This window comes from Helianthus annuus, chromosome 4 (assembly GCF_002127325.2).
Source record: "Helianthus annuus cultivar XRQ/B chromosome 4, HanXRQr2.0-SUNRISE, whole genome shotgun sequence".
NCBI classification, from domain to species: domain Eukaryota; kingdom Viridiplantae; phylum Streptophyta; class Magnoliopsida; order Asterales; family Asteraceae; genus Helianthus; species Helianthus annuus.
Genome location: NC_035436.2, coordinates 44,949,828 through 44,963,711, shown reverse-complemented (window position 1 = coordinate 44,963,711; position 13,884 = coordinate 44,949,828). Strand labels below are relative to the sequence as shown.

Here is a 13,884-nt window from a genome sequence, read left to right as displayed (position 1 = left end):
TCCCATATATGCAACAAAATATTTTTTTTTATTTTTCTGTTTTTTTCTGTTTTTGTATTTTCTCAGTTTTTTACCCTCTAATATTTACAGATATCTCTCTAAGATATCCCCCTAAATTTGTGTATAAAACTTATGCGCAAATTTAACTAATACCAAATAACGTACGTACAAAGAGAAATATAAAAGACAATAAAAATATTTTTGTTGTTTTTGCCTAACTATTCCATCATAAGATTTAAGACTAATCAATATCGAAATTAGAATACAAAATTCAAATTTGTACCTTTTCGCTGATCTTGTCTCACCTCTCTTATCTCCTTCAAATGAAGCATATCAACTATAAAGAAATACACATTTAGCAACAGTGAAATGTTACCCGTTATGTCTCTGGAACAACCGCTATCAACATCCATGGATTGTCAACTCCTCCTTGGTTGTCCCTGAAAAGTAAGGAGATTAGTAAGACACTGGTACCCAGGCCATCGTGGTCGTGGGTATTCCTGAAGCATCAACAAACAACACTTCTCGAAAGCACATGTTCCCTTTTGATTCAAGGACTGGTGATGTTTATAACAACCCTCCCAGAACCCTTAATTTAACCCTAAATATTCCTAAATATACCCCGTACGCGAGAAATGAGCCTGAACTACCCCTATACTTATAAAAATCAAGAAAAACCAAGTTTGGGAGTCGCTCGCGGGCCGCGACTCAGACACTTGAGTCTGTCGCGGGGCGCAAGGACCCTTACTTGCTCGACACTACACAGTGCCACGTGGCAAGTGACTCGGTAAAAGCTAGGCTGGTGACTCGACCAAGCAATATTTGACACATAGTCTCTCACGGGCCGCGAAGGCCCTAGCTAAATCTCACGCGGGGTGCGAGAGACCCCTCGTCAGGCCTATAAATGGAGGGCTTCGACTCATTTGACAATTTGTTCAAAATCGATTTCTCTCTCAAACTTTATATAAGCTATTATTATACCTGGGCATAATACCCACTATAAAGCGAAGCTCTGCCTCATTGTAAGTACTATAACCCTGCTATTACCCTACACGATCAATTTAGGATTCCGTAACGCATGTCGGCTCTGCCCGACTCAGTCGTTGGAATTCTGTCTCGTGTTACACCTGATTGATCTAGGGCTCTGTAATGCATGTCAAGGCTCTGCCTGACTCAGTCATTGGAGTTCTGTCTCGAGTTATACGGTTAATGTGATTTGGGTTATTTTACTAACACGTGTGCATTGTTTAATTTTAATAGATAATAAACAGGAGAATCACCAGGAAGCTTTAGTAGTATCACCTAAGTCAACAATGTAAGTACATTCACTTTTACTCACTATTTAAGAATACATTTTTGTGAGTCAAATTATTTTACCAAAACCTCAAATGTTTTCAAATACAATTACAGTGATTAAGTCTCTATAATTCTACAATTGCTACCAGTATTATGGGATTTGTATACAGTACTTGATAACCTTCACAATTGGGCACGCGTATCCAATGTGTGATATGACCATAGTCACAGATCCATCGAGTGACACGTTGATGTGTGCAAAATGCAACATATAAATTACATCAAAAGTGGCATAAAACTAACCCTTTTTTAGTACTAATGTTGGAAAAAGTGTGTTTTTGTCTTCCTTTTGTATTTTCAGGGTTAAAAGAGCTTAAATGAACAAAAGAAGAAAAAATGCAGCTAAAACTAACAATAATACAAGAAAAAGAGTAAACGTGGCATGCCCGACCCCTCGACAGCATCTCCCCAAGCAAGAACAAGAGAACAGAAGGCTGAACACGCCTCGTGCTCAATGAGCACGGGGGCGTGCCCAAGTGTCTACAGAAAAGACAAAGTTGTAGAAGCTTCTATCACCCAACACCCGGGGGCGTGTCCAGCGGACACGGGGCGCTGGATACGGGGCCGTGGTCAACGCTAAGATTCGCAGAATCCAGGCGAATCTTGATAGTACAGATACGCTTCTACACACGGGGTCGTGCCCAGCGGACACTGGGGCGTGGTCAACTAATGCAGACAAACTACAATTATTGAAGAAAGAGAAGATGGGTGGACACAGGGCCGTGCCCAATGGACACGGGGCCGTGTCTGGGCTTCTGTGCAGGCTATAAATAGGGTTGCTTGGCTCACTTGCAACTCATCCCTTGGCAAACCACCTCTCTCACACTTCACCCACCCACCACCACCATCATAACCCACATCCACCACCATCATCCATCATCCATCATAGAGTGTGTGTAGTAGTCTCGGGATCCAAGATTGATCGTAAAAGTTCTTGACAATCAAGGGCCATGTTTGCCTAAGTCTCTTACATCAGCTGGTGAAGACAAGCATTTAGTGTAATACTTTTTATTTTTAATCTTTTCGCATTTTTTATTTGGTTATGTATTAATGACTTTAATAACTAGTTTCTTATGTTGAAGGTGAATCTTCCTTATCATTTGTCTGTTGTGTCTTGGCGTTATTTTACTGTCTATACAAAATAATAGATTTTCACCGTTCATATCTCCATGGTCTATATGGAGATATGTTGGCTACCTGGTCGGGGGTTATGGGAATGGTTTGGTAAGAGTCTTGCCTTGTTCAGTGTATAGATCCTGCAAGGACCTGGGTCAAGCTTAGTAGGACTTCCTTCAATACCCACTGGTATTGGATGGCGGGGGTTCGAATTTCTTGATCCCCTCATATGTAAACTACTATTAAAACTTTAACCCGGCTATTTAGGATTGTATCCCTGCTGACTCAAACTACTTAGCCGAGGGTAACGTCACCTTCAAACGAGGGGCCTACCACATTACGCATTAATAACTTAATTACTTATCTTTCAATAATCCAACCCTTTAGGATTGTATCCTTGCTGACTCAAACTACTGGGTTGAGGGTAACATCACCTTCAAAAGAGGGGCCTACTACTATAACTAAGATAATCTCTTAAAAAGTGCAAAAGTGCGGAAATAATCGAAGGTTACACTAAAGGCGAGTCAGATCCAAGTGATTCATATTGTCTATCTGTTTTATTTTTATTTTTCAGCATTTTTAGTTTTTTATTTTCTAGTTTAAAACCTTTTCGTAAAATTTTGATTTGATTAGACGTTGAGGATAAACCGGTACTAAAAGCTCTTGTGTCCTTGGACGACCTCGATATCTTACCAACACTATACTACGCTCACGATGGGTGCACTTGCCCATATGTGTGTTTGGTGTTAGTAAAATATCGTGTTTTATAAATTTAAAACTTGATTAAAGTGTAAAAAGGGCTAAAAAATACATAAAAATATATACCACCACACGCACATCAAGTTTTTGGCGCCGTTGCCGGGGACACAAGGATTTTAAGAAAGTTAGGAATCAATGGCCTAATCGTTTTTTCATATTTTTCTGTTTTTTTAGGATTTTTCGTAATTTTTCAGTTTCTGCAGAGGTCAGCACTGGCCGTGCCTGGTCGGACACGGGCCGTGCCCAGCATTGTTACTGGCAGTTTTTATTTTTCGAGTTACAGAGAGTTGAGCACAGGGCTGTGTCGGTGCAACACGAGGCCGTGTCGAGCTCCCCAGTAACAGGGATCCAGAAAACAATTACTGTATCTCCGGCCACGGGCCGTGTTCATCTGAGCACGGGGCCGTGGTGAAATTTCTGACCAACGTTCTTCTTTGTTTTTATTGCAGGACTTGGAACCCAGGCGCCACATCTGAACTTTCGACGCAGTGTATGAGCTCCAGTTCTAGTAGAGACATTAAAGAACCTCTCGACGAACCCGAACGCTTTCTAAGGGGCTGTTTGGTAGCCTCTGAATGGTCATTAAGAGGCTACCTCTTAATGGAATCATTAAGAATTTTACCAATGAGAAGGTAGAATAATGTGATATGTGATGATTTATCATTCAGAGGTTACCTCTTAACCATTCAGACTTGAGGTTACCTCTTATTCATTCAGAGGTTTTAAACCATTAAGAGGTAGCATCTGAATGGTTATTAAGAGGCTACCAAACAGCCCCTAAGAAAAAGACTTAAAGCTAAAAACCAAGAGAAAGTTTCGGGGGGCCCACTTCCAATGGCGGATCAACGTACCCTCATGGATTACCTACGACCCACCGTAGGTAATCTTGGCGCCGCTATCAATGCACCAAATGTCGAGGCCAACAACTTCGAACTTCGGCCACATTTGATACAAATGCTCTAAAACTCCGCAACCTTCCATGGGCTTGCGGACAAAGATCCCCATTTACATATCACTAACTTCTTGGAGATATGTGATACTTTTCTGATCAATGGAGCATCAAATGACGCCATCCTATTAGTGCACTACATCTGTTGATTTGGTCTAGGTGTCTAGGATCAGGTCTTACATCGTATTGTATAGCATAGGGCACGTAATACGAGAAAACTGGAGTCTGTATAGGTTTTATGAGTGAGGTTCGCTTATAGGGTCTTGAGTTGCTAAGTTCGTTTATTTGTCAGGCTGGTCCGCTTATGTGGACTTGACTGGTCCGCTCTTATGGTCATGTGACACATAAGCGGACCCAACTGCCTATATATAGGTGTAGTCATGAGCGGTTCAGTAGAGTGGTTATCGAATTCCACGTCGAAGCTCTGCCGGTGTGAAGATTGAGCTGTAAAACGTTTCAAATCAATAAAACAAGCAGTTAGGAGGAAGAACAAGCTATATCTACTTGCATTTCTTATTATTCCGCATCTGAAACGCAAGAGACAACCTCTGAACGACTCGTTCGGGTCAACAAACGATCCTACAAGTGGTATCAGAGCTAGGGAGGAGGTTTTCTGCAGAATATAGCCGGATTTCATCGATTTTTCTCGCTTCTACACCTTCTTTTCTTCGTTCGGAAAGTTTTAACGGTCGGAATTGTCTCAAAATTTCAAGGATTGTACGTATCTGTATAACGACAAACCCTGGAAAGTTTCGTCTCAAAATTCGAAGTTTTAGTGGGTCAAAACATGTTCGTTATGTGGTTCGCTCGTACTGACGTCATCATGATCCGCTCATAGATCATTGTCTGGTTCGCTCATTTGTACACGTTAAAGTCTGGCTCGCTCCAAAATTAGTAATTTGGTTCGCTCGAGCGTACATTTTTGCTCCTGGTTCGCTCCAAATTGGTGTTGTTGGTTCGCTCCAAAGGACAATATCTGGTCCGCTTATTTGATCATCTAGGTCCGCTCCAAAGTACCATCTGTTTCGCTCGAGTGTACAATTCTAGGTTCGCTTTTTAGTCAGCTTTCAGTATCTAAAGAGGTTCGCTCAAGAGTACAGTTCGCTTTTGAGAACATCTGATTCGCTTTTCTGTCACTTACTTTGAAAAACGTGCCAAGTTAATATGGATTCCGAGTTTTACAACGCTTTTGCTACATCGACTACTCCACCCGCAATTGCTCAAGCAATGAATTTAGAAAACGAGATGGGAACGACTCAAAAGCCCCCTAGATTGATGAGCATTGAGGAGTATTATGGGTGGAAGGATCGGTTTGAAAACTGGGTTCAGGCAAACCATCTCAGATCATGGGAATGCATATTGAAGAAGTACACATTGCCTCGAACAGATTTGCAAGTTGTTAAAGAGATATCCGAATTTACCGATCAAGAACGAGCAATGTATAGAGCCGAAAAAATGATGATCAGTTTGTTGCAGCAGGCAATAAAAGAAGATATCTTCATCTTGTTACAGCACGACAAAACTGCTAAGTCTATATGGGATGCTCTTAAAGTCAAGTTCGAGGGAAGTGAAAACATGATCAAAAGCAAGAAAGCACTGTTAAAGAAAGAATTCGATTTGTTTAGTAGTTTGCCGGGAGAGGATACTAAAAAGCTAATCGAGAGATACTGTCACTTGGTGCGATCGTTATCGATGTTGGGAGTTGAAAAAGGTCGTGAGGAATGGGTGGATAAATTGGCTGACGCGTTACCTCAGAAAGAGTGGGGAACATATTTGATGATTTTAAAGAATACTGGTGTGTATGACGGGCTGACTATTTCACAGTTCATTGAGAAAATAGAAAGTCAGGATCTTGAGCAGCAAAAGATCGCAAGGATGAATAGTCCGAGTGGTCAACAGGATGTGAAGATGTATTACCGGGGTAGTGTTCCAGTCACTGAGTCTGAAAGAAGTCCGAAGATTCAAACTGCGTTCAGTGCTGGTGATTCATCTGAAAAAGCTGATCAGGGTTCGAACAAGAGCAGCAGCGGGTTTTCATCGTTTTCGAGTGTGAATCCGAAAGAGACTAACACGAGTTTTCAGTCTCAGAGTACAAAAACCGGAAATGGATACATAATTCAATGTAACATAGCTCTTAATCTTCCAGAAGGTCAAAGCTTCTCTGAAGACACTGCTAAAGACCACATGGCACTTCTGGGTTCAGTTCTGTTATCCTATGAGGGTCTTGTTGCTGGTCGGATCGGCAATCCTATGCTTACTAAAGAGGATTACGATCAGATAGACGCCGAAGAAATGGAACTCATGGATATCAAATGGTGTCTTGCTAGTGTTCTTCGACGAGCTGAGAAATTCAAAACCATTACCGGGAGAAATGACTTTCTAGATGCTCATGTTTCAACTTTGGGTTTTGATAAATCTAAAGTTACTTGTTTTCGATGTAGGGAGAAAGGCCATTTCAAGCGGGAGTGCAAAGGAAGAGAAGCTAGCGGAGCACAGAATCCATTCGGGAAAGATGATTACTATCGCAAAGCTATCTATCAGCAAGTTGGTCAATCCCAAGAACCGCAGACAGCTCACGGAAGAAAGATTGAAGATCCGAAAAGAGCATATTTGGTAGATTTCAGTTGGAGTAATTACATATCATCTGAAGCCACAACAGCACGCATTAGTGATCAAGATGATGAGAAACTACCAGAAGGTTTCAGTTGGGATATGTTTGTGGATGAGAAGGGAGATTTTAAAGCTTTCATTGCCAAGATTGTCCGAGAGCCAGATTTGTTTGCTACTTGGATGAAATCAATTGGAGAGACTGTGAAAAGTGAAGATGAAAAATCTGTGTCATCTGATGAAAATTCAGACAATACTGATAAACTTTCAGAACATTCTGGGGAAGTTTCAGAAAGTTCAGATGAAGAATTACAAAGTTCTGTTAAAAGTGTATAAAATGAAAATGTTCAAGAAAAAGAAGTTGTTTTTGATAAAACACCGTCTGATTCTGATGTATCAGATGGTGATTCTGATAAGTTTGTAAAGTTTGATCAATCACCTGATCACAGCAGCAGTGATGATGAGGAAGAAAAACATATAAATATTGCAAAAACTCATCTATCTCCTGAAAGTTTTCATTTCTATTTTGCAGAAAGAATGGAGAAACTGAAGGAGAAACGAGCTGCTAAAGAACAACAATCCGAATCTGAAGGTGATATTCAAAAAGCTGAGAATGTTGCTGAGAAGATTACTGAGGTTGTGAAAGAAGAAGAAAAGGTGATCGAAGTTGAAAAAGTGGTTGAAGTTGTTAAAACAATTGAAGTTGAGAAGATTGTTGAAGTTGTTAAGCCATGTGAGAAGTGTTTGGAAGCTTGCAAGAATTGTGCAGCCAAAGACGACATCATAGCTGAGTATGAGAAGAAGAAGGAGCAGTTACTGTTCAACCTCAACTATGTGAAAGAATCTTACGATGTTTTGAATAAAACAGTAACTGGTCTTCAAAAGACAAACTCAGAGAGAGAACAAGCGCTGACGATGTTGAATGCAGTTTTAATGACAAAACAAAAAGCAATAAACTTCTACATCGAAGAGAGTGCCAAGTGGAAGCAAGAGTTGGAGACGGAAAAGATAGAGAATGAGAGAATTAGGCGCTTATTGCAAAGTTATTCTAGTTCTGATTATCTCATTGATCGTATTTACCCAACTGTTGCAGGTATGGAAGCTTTCAAAGATGAGAAGCTAAAAGACAAGAAAGACTGTGGTAAGAAATCGACTGTTAGTTACAACAAATGTCCGCCTCTGATTTGGGATGGTTATTCACCTAGGAGACCAAATGAGGAGCAATTGGAAAAAGCAGTCAATATAAAGCTTAAAACCGACACAACTGACGCTTTACCAGATAACATAGATGTCACGTATACCTCGTCCGATACTGATCATGAGTCTGAATTAATCAAAAAGGTGGTCGATCAGGTGTTGGATACTGATGAGGAGTCTGAGTCGAAATCTGGGTCTGGAAAGTCAAAGTCGTCAGTCAACAGTTCAAATTCGTCGGATAAACGGTTTTATAGTAAAGAATTTTTATTGTCAAAGGCAGATTTGAATGATGAAACATTCGAAGTTGTGTATACTTTGAATGGTTCGGACAAATTATATTACAATAAAGAGTTTCCAATAATGAGTATTAAAACGAAACTAATAAACAAAACTTTCAAACTTATAGAAGTTAATATTCCAGAATTAAAATTTTTGAAAAGTTTTGAAAAATCTAAAAAATACACTTCTAAAGTTCAGCAACGTTTAAATAAGAAAAAGGGCAACAATCCTGGTTCTGGTTTTCAAAAGAAACCTAACCAGAATCGTAGCTACAAAAAGAAAGGCCTTGGTTTTGTTCCACCAGAAAATGATAAAAATATAAAAAATTCTAAAACAAAATCTGAATTTGTGTCAGGTGGAAGTGCTGAGGAGGAACAGCAGAAACCGTTCTGGAGACAGTCTAATAAAGAGTTTCTTGCTGAGAAAAAAATGAATGGAGCTGATATTTGTTATCAAAGAGAGACTAGAACCTGTTGTAGATGCAATGAAACTGGTCATATTGCATGGAATTGCTCGAAAAGTGCCAACTCAAAACAGGAAGGTTCTCAGAAGTTGAAAGAGAAAGTTATTGATGTTGACACACCAACCAATAGACCTAAAATTTTTGAAAATTCAAAATTTGAGGTTGGTGAGTGTTCGGAAAAGAATTTTTACAAAAAGAAAGGAAAAGACAACCAGGTGTGGGTTGCGAAGAAAGGTGAAGTGAATGTCGGCGATGAATCTGGTTCCACAAAGCCAGAAGAGTCACAGGTTGAGGAGAAGATTTCAGTGAATGATGAGGAGTTTCCATCATTGAAGTTTGAAGAAGTGAAAAAGAAAGTTGGAAAAGCTGATATTTCGAATCAGTTCTACAAAGAAAAGAATGATTTTGATGTCGAGAAAACATTCAACGGGAATGTTAAAAAGATATTTGGGAAAATGCTTAGTGGGAGAGCAAAGGGGGTTAAAGATTTTTACGCGACTAAAAAGGCAACATACAACCCGACTGCTCAAGAGCTGAAAGCCATCAAGTCTGAGAAGACTTGGATGGAAGTCTGCTTCCCATGATAGTCAAAGGACTATGCCGGAGATCCCAAGTTTATATCGTGGATCAGGAATCGGCATCTTTCTAGTATTTGAAAAGTTTGTTTGAAAGATTTTGAATAGTGTTTGAATGTTTTGCAGGATGAAAGACTACGCCGGAGCTTCCAGGTTGGTAAGTGCGAAGCAGGAATCGGCATCCTGATTGGTAAAATGGTGATGTAGATGTAACATTCCTACAAGTGGTAATCTTGATCTTACAAGTGGTATTTGTGATTATATTTTGAGATGTTTGTTTTTTTTTTACAAGTGGTACATAAGGTTCTAAGATGCAAATAGTAAATCAGGGACATTAAATTGTACTTGATTTACTATTCATGGGAAAAGATAGACAAGATGATGAACCACATCCCCGAATTTAGTATTGATATACCTACAAGTGGTAAAATAAACCAAACTTATTTTCCGGAACAATCATTTTGATTAAAACAAACTTAAGTGTTTTGAAATCTAAATGAGAAAATGGTTTGTGATAGGGGGAGTTCTGATTGTTTATGCTGAGTGAATGGCGATTTGATGTGATTCGATGTCAGTTGTCAGTTTCTGTACAGTTTGTTTTGTTTTTTATGTTTCAATTGGGTCAGAGTCTAGTTGTTTTTCAAATTTTCTTTGAAATGTGTTTGTATTTTAGGGGGAGTAAGAAATATTTCTGAAGATCCAAAAAACATTTGAAAATTTGAAAAAGTCAAAAACATGATAAAATCCAAAAATGAGTTTTGTTGCGAAAAAGAGGAAATGATAGTACATCAGTGGACTATCACAGCACGCTAAAGAAATGTAAAGTTAAAATGTGATAAACAATCATACTGCGGATGTGTCAGTAGATTTTCACACATTTAGTAAGTTGAAACGAGATATAAACCTAAATTCAAACTTGCTTAATTCGTGGGTAACTATTCTTGGATATATGGGTAACCCCCGAAATCTTGTTTGAAAGGTCCCATGTTCTGAGATACTAGGTCTTTATACTCAGTGATATCTGGGATATTATCCCGGGACTTCTGCTGAATGGAAGTTCTGACCTAGTCCCCGGATAATACTTTCTGCAAATGCTTGAAAAAGCGCCGCCCTCAGCAATCTGATTAAACAATAAAATTGATAGTCATTGCTGTTGTAAAAAAGATCCTCTAAAGGGGACCCACCAAAAGTCGAAGCCGTCATCTCCTGCATATACGGAAGTATCGACCTGAGCTCTCACGGCCCTCGCACATAACCCCTTTACAGATATCATCTGTGGTATACTCACCTGTAAGACTGAATATTTGGGATCTGGATACAGGAGTATATTCAAGTGGAGTGATACACAATTAAGTTTAAGTCTCTAAAATATTAATATCGTATCTCGAATCGATTGAAATCTGTGTGAGAATTTAAGTGGACAAACATACTGACAATCTAGGTAAATTGTTTAAAGCTTAAAATGTAATCAAGCTTAACGGTGTTAGTGATTGGTTTCATAAACTGATATGATCCTCTTACACGAATTCACAAAAATTTTGTTTGTAAATATTTCATTTCTATATGTTTTTGTTTACTAGTAGTGTCAGGTAATATCTCTCAGAAAAACCAAAAAGATTTTAGTGTGTGTTAGCTAAATTTTGAAAAAGTCAAAAAGATTTTCGACATCTGACGTTGGAAAACTGATTTTCAAAATTCCGAGTGCTAAACATGTTGAGCAGCATTTGAGGGGGAGTGTTTGTGTAAATTTAACTGTTTTTGTTAAATCTAACCTTCTTCAAGTGGTTCATCATAGATATTTGAGAGAAAGTCTGAGTTAATGCGATTATATGTTTGTTTAATGCATATGAGAGGAGTCAAGTGTTTGATGCACAGTGGTTTGAAATGTTTGTGAAAGAAAATTTATTTCAGGGTTGAGATTGTGCAGGTAGCGAGGTTTCGATTCCTGAAGATCTTTGATGGAAGAGAGCCAAGTTTCAATCCTGGAAATCAATTCTGAAAGAATGAGTAGAGTCAGATTCTGATCCTGATAGATCACGTCTACCGTTGATGCTGATGAACTTAAGGAATCAAGAGATCTGATCAAGAGAATTAGAGTGTGTTAAAGCCAGACAACGATCCTGAAGATGTTACTGAAGAACAACAGAATACCAGTAAATCGAGAGGGGGAGTCTGAAGATTAATATGGAGAAAGCCCTGAGACTGATCAAGACAAAAGATGTGAAGACACGGAGATGGTGCTTGATAGTCGACTCCATCAACATCTGAGGGGGAGTCTGTTGGTGCACTACATCTGTTGATTTCGTCTAGGTGTCTAGGATCAGGTCTTACATCGTATTGTATAGCATAGGGCACGTAATACGAGAAAACTGGAGTCTGTATAGGTTTTATGAGTGAGGTTCGCTTATAGGGTCTTGAGTTGCTAGGTTCGCTTATTTGTCAGGCTGGTCCGCTTATGTGGACTTGACTGGTCCGCTCTTATGGTCATGTGACACATAAGCAGACCCAACTGCCTATATATAGGTGTAGTCATGAGCGGTTCAGTAGAGTGGTTATCGAATTCCACGCCGAAGCTCTGCCGGTGTGAAGATTGAGCTGTAAAACGTTTCAAATCAATAAAACAAGCAGTTAGGAGGAAGAACAAGCTATATCTACTTGCATTTCTTATTATTCCGCATCTGAAACGCAAGAGACAACCTCTGAACGACTCGTTCGGGTCACCAAACGATCCTACACATCCGCCTTCGAATGTTTCCATTTTCACTAAAATACTGAGCTAAGGCTTGGCTTAATACCCTCCCAGTTGGCTCGGTAAACACCTGGGATGAACTAGCCCAAAAGTTTTTATTTAAGTATTTCCCTCATGCTAAAACGGCTAAATTAATGACTGAAATTAACACATATTCATAAGAGGACGGGGAATCCTTATATGAAACTTGGGAAAGGTTTAAGGAGCTACTAAGAAGGTGTCCTCATCATGGTCTTGCGGTATGGCAACAAGTATCCACTTTCTATAATGGGTTGTTCGCCGGCTCAAAATTTTTTAATTTTTTCTAGGCCCAAAGCGGATAGCAAAATTGGGGCCCTTTTTGTAAACGAAAAAATTGCTATGAATCTATTATTCATATATCATCTTTGTATACGCATAATTATAGATCATAAACCTCAATGTTAACAATTTCAAAGCCAAAATTACCAAAATATAATATATTTTCTTAGAACTTGAGGCCCTAGGAAAATGGAGGCCTAAAGCTCTTGCTTTATTACACTCCCCCTTGAGCCGGCCTTGGGTTGTTGCCACACATAAGACAGACACTTGACTCTAGCTCCGGGGGACTTTTAGGTAATCGCCGCCCAAATTAAATTTATAATCAAATTGAGGAAATTGCTCAAACCAGTTTTCAATGGCACACTCCCCGAGGCACGAAATCTATTGCCCCGGGCGCCCATAAGGTTGATGAAAGCACTTCCTTGCAAGCCCAAATCGAAGCCCTTTCTTCAATAATCAAAAAGTTAGAAATGGCAAAAACGGCTTCGGTTATGGCTTGCGAGGGGTGTGGTGGGCCACATGAAAATTGGAGTTGTATGAAAGAAATGGATAATCAAACAGAATCGGTAAACTACATTGATAATAGACCTAGGCCGTCGGGTTCTCCAACGGGTACCTACAACCAAGGATGGCGTAACCACCCTAACCTTGGTTGGAGAGAACCCGGCAATAGTAGTAACCAACAAAATCTAAACCAACGAACAAACTTTCAACAACCAAGAAACGAGTCACAAAATTTCTCTCAACAACAAGGGGGACGAGAAAGGCCTGAAGATACCATATCTCGCCTCATCTCCGACACCGAAAAGAAAAACTCAGATCGATTTCAACAACTGGAATCGAATTTTAGAAATCAACAAGCTAGTATTCAAAACATTGAAAAACAAATAAATCAACTAGCTCAAAATATCTCCGAGAGACCACAAGGCGCGTTACCAAGCAATACCGAACCCAACCCAAAGGCGCAAGTACATCTCATTACATTGAGAAACCGCACCGTGGATCCCGAGGAGGCTCCGTTACCTCCAACTGAAAAGAGCCGATCTAGCCAAACCGCAACTCCACCGACGCCCCAACAAGAGACGGCTCCTCCACCAAATCAAGAGCCCGCCAAGAATCCTCCGGTTCCATACCCCGGTCGGTTAATTCGCCAAAAGACCGATGAGCAATTCACAAAGTTCGTAAATTTACTAAAACAATTGCATATTAATATTCCATTTGTTGAAGTCCTAACCCAAATGCCTAAATATTTAAAATTTATGAGGGACTTCCTTACTCACAAAAGGAAAATTGAATCATTGCAATTAGTTAATTTAAGCGAGGAATGCTCCGCCTTGCTACTCAACAAACTCCCACAAAAGAAGATCGATCCTGGAAGCTTCACAATCCTTTGTTCGATTGGGGAATCTCCCATTCTCAATGCACTAGCCGACCTCGGGGCTAGCATCAACTTCATGCCCGCATCAATGTTCGACCGACTCGGCCTAGGGAAAACAAGCCCTACAAAAAGAGCATACAACTCGCCGATAGGTCC

At 39.8% G+C, this 13,884-nt stretch overlaps 1 non-coding gene across 1 annotated transcript; it reads right to left on the bottom strand.

Annotated features, from left to right (window-relative positions):
• Positions 1 to 12,178: 12,178 nt before the first annotated feature.
• LOC118491926 lies at positions 12,179 to 12,285 on the bottom strand. Its single transcript, XR_004892371.1, has one exon. It is a non-coding gene; the product is annotated as a small nucleolar RNA R71 (small nucleolar RNA).
• Positions 12,286 to 13,884: the final 1,599 nt, after the last annotated feature.